The following is a 3,807-nucleotide window of genomic DNA, read 5'->3' as shown; positions in this document are numbered from 1 at the left end:
GGGCAGGACGGCGCGGGAAGAGGCCACTCGGTACCGCGCGGTATTGTTTCCAAAATACGCCCGCTCGGGGCATCCCGCAAACAGCTGATGAGGCCCCGCCCCCCGCGCGTCACGCCTACCTTGACCAATGGCGAGTAGCGCACCAAGTCCCGGGCTGGGCGGCTGCCAGGGATAGTCACAAATGTACGAAACTTCCCTAGTAAACATTGCAAGGGGCCGAGCAAAATTCCTACTCCCGCCAGAAACGCATTTGGAGCGCGGTCGCCGGCGCAGATTCCGTTCCTAACGCTGGCTCTGGAAGCGCAGGAGAGTCCCTGAGTTCTCACGATTAAAAGGGAGAAAGGGGGCGCCAAAGTGATTTCTGTCTTCTCTTTCTCGGGAATGGGTTGGGTAATTACGACTCGTCCTGAAAAGGGGAGAAAGGGGCGGGTAAAGGAGGCGGAAGCTTTTAGAGGCTCCAGAGGAATCCAGTGGGTGCAGAGTGAAGGTCCTGGTGGATCCGGGTCTGGTGGCAAACACCCTCCACCCGCACGTGTGGCGGGCGGTTCTTAAGAAAACTCCAGCCCAAAGCTGTAGGCGGCAAAAGAACACGTGTGCCTGGTATGGTATGCCCGGCGCTGGTGACATCCTGATCAAACACATCCAAATGTCCTCTTAACTAGGCATGGACACTCAGAAAATAAGTGAGATGGGGAGATTTTTTTTTTTTTAATGCGTGGACTGCTTGAGCAGTTGTCACATCCTGTTTATGGTACCATCCAGATAAGGTTCTGCAGATGGTGCTACTGGAAATGGCATATAGGCTATTTTATAAACATTTCTTGTGCACCTACCTACATGGCGCTAGGTAATGAGCTAGGTCAAAAACCTGTTGCCGGCCCTCTGGGAGTTTAGAGTCTACTTGGAGAGAGGTAGACCTGAAAGTAATAGAAAGCAGCGTGAAATGTATTGTCTAAAGGAATAATGACTAACCGGGAGATGCAGAAAAATTCAAAATGCAAAGACTGGGGAATGCTCAAGAATGGGGAGATTTTCCCATAGGGAAAAACAGTGCAGAATAAAGTGTTGAACTGGAGAACCTGTCCTGAGAGCAGGAGCAGACTAGAAAACGGAATCATTTAGTGTGCACTGGGATTTAGGAAGGATGGGTATGGACAGATATTTTCAAATGAGATTGCAGAGCTATCTCTGATTTAAATGCAGGCAGGGGAATCTCTATTTTATTCTGGAGGCAAAGGGGAGTGAGCAAAAATTTTACAGAACAGGAGATACTTGAGCAAGCCTGAGTTTTAGAAACAATAAACTAAGAAACCAAAAACCAGTGAAAAGGAGCCAGTGTCTACAAAAGATTAAGTGAGCAACAATAGAAGCTGACCTACCGAGGGCAGTGGAGATTGGTTGTGCTCTGACCATCAAGCTCCTCTGTGAGAATTCAGACAGATGGCCTGGGAGCCTTGTATTTTCCCCTACACACTCTTCCCCTAGCTCCAGTATAGGGCATCTGAAAAACAGTAATCAGGCTGTTGAGATCTGCAGTCACCAGCACAGGAAAAGCACTGTCCTCAAAGAAGGGATAAGAAGGAAAGGGGAAAGGGGGACAGTCATCTTGGGTAGCAACCCTGTCTTCCCCCACCCTCATCAGAAATTGACAGAAGACCAGAAAGAGATGCTAAAGCCAAAAGGAGGTACATTATAGGGCCAGGAGTCTTGGCCAAGAGGGGGTGTCAGAGCTGGTGGTGGTGCCCTTGCACCCCTGCTATGTGTGAGAGATGAGGAGACCAAGCCCAGTGTCTGTGAGAGGCACTGGGGGAGCCCTCCATTGTTCACCATGCACAGACCTCCCTTCCCTCTTTCCTTCCATCCTCCTCATTGGCTTTCCCCCTGGGCCAACATCTCAGGCTAGCCAGTGGTGCCCACCGGCATTACTTTGAGTCAAGAGTGGAAATAAAAGGGCCTCCCTGATGGTGCAGGGCCGAAGTGTCAGTACTATGAAGCTATCTGCAGCCACTGGAGCACGAGTTCCATCCCTAGCCAGGGAAATAATCCACATAGCACAACAGGCTTCTTCTGTCTTTCCTACTGTTTCTCCCTTTTGCAGTGTAGTTCAGTCAACCTGCCTGTTCTGCTCCTCACTCTGTCTCCAGTGAATCCTCTCATCCCAACACCTCTGGCCTACACCCCAGCTCTTATATGCATAAACAAATAAACAAAATTTTTTTTAAAGACTGGAACTAAAGGACAAAGCAGCTCTGAATCTGTTCTCTGGGGCAGTACAGGTCCCAGGGTGCAGGAGCCATCTTGTGTCTCACTCAACCTACAAAAACCCGTCTGATTCATCACAGGCCTACAAAAGGTGGAATTGGGTCCGCAAGCAAGAAGCTGGTAGAGCAGCATTTTTACCTGGGACCTGTGCACTTACCTGGCTCATCATATCTCTTAGCCCTAATATTGGACAATTGTGGGTTCACAGAAACATTTGGGGGCTATATAACTTACAACAGTTTACCAAAGGGGTCTGTGACCCTATTTTAAAAAAAACCATCCTTTGCAGGAATGGGGCTGGGGTACAAAGAGAACCATTTTAGTGGTTATAGGCAGTTTGCAAGATGGGGGGAGAGTTACACCCTCTAGTGAATTCCTTCTAGGACCTCTCCCCCAGGCTTTTCTGCCAGGCTTGTTCTTCAGGACACCCGGTGGCTGGGCCTCTAGTGCTTTCAGCCTCTAAGGTCAAGCAGCAGGGATCCAGCATTCTCAGCTGGTGGGGCCAGAAAAGACTGTCAGGGATAAAGGGGTCAGGGAGGTCAGGAGCCTCATTGCCCACCTCTCATCACTGTCAAAGCAGACCCCTCCCTCTGGGTCCTTTTTCCTTTTTTTTTTTTTTTGTGAGTGTGTGTGTGTGGGTGGGTGGGGTGTGCAGACTACAGTGTCAGGACCTGCTGGGCTAGAGATCCCTAACCCCCCTGACCAATGGCAGCACTCTCTAACAGATGAACCTGGACTTTTGACTGGGCTCAGAGCAAATGCACATTGCAACTCTTATTTTGGAAAATTTTCTTTCACTTCCTATACTTGCTCCAGTTCGTTTTCTCCTCTGCTGACTGATAGCTAGTTCTAGAAGGAGGGTCCCCAGTGAAAGGCATCAGCCTGGAAGTAGAAGAGGGAGGCAGACCTTTTCTCCTGAGGATCTGAAAGGGATGCAAAGAGTTAAGGAGAGGCTGCTTTCAACCGAAGAGAAAACCAGCTCCCTGTAGAAAGTGGGCAGGAGCCCTCTTCATTGTTTCACCTGGCTATAGGATTTCTTTGAGAGACAAGGAATGGGCTCTAAAACTCTGGTAACTGGATCACTGGGAAGGGAGGTTTTTTAAAAACCAGCTGACAGCTGAATAATAGGAATTACCAGGCAGGCTGCCCTGGGGTTACTGAGGTTTGTAACTCAACCTCCAAGGAGGGGTTAGATTGGAAACTGATTTATGGGTGAGGTGGGGGTCTTAGTGAGGGAGCTTATGGTGCTTGACCCCCTTGCCTCCTAACTCCCTGCAGGAGAGATCATGTATGTAAGAAAGACCATACTGTTGAAAGACTTGGGGTCCTTCTCTTGTTGAATTTGCTCTAACAGTGAATTGATCTCTCCATGCATCATTCCATTCGTTTATAAAGGAATAGTCCCTCTTTTCTGAGTTGCATAGTTGTGTGTGTGTGAGTGTGTGTGTGTGTGAGTGTGTGTATAAGAGAGAGAGAGAGAGAGAAATATACCAGAACAGATAAATTGACTTCTGCTAATTAGGCAAGCAAGTGGAGAGACTTGAT

This window comes from Condylura cristata, unplaced genomic scaffold (assembly GCF_000260355.1).
Source record: "Condylura cristata isolate star-nosed mole 26May11 unplaced genomic scaffold, ConCri1.0 scaffold00023, whole genome shotgun sequence".
In the NCBI taxonomy this organism is placed as follows: Eukaryota; Metazoa; Chordata; class Mammalia; order Eulipotyphla; family Talpidae; genus Condylura; species Condylura cristata.
The sequence above is the reverse complement of the archived record's forward strand: the minus strand, read 5'-3'. Positions refer to the sequence as shown.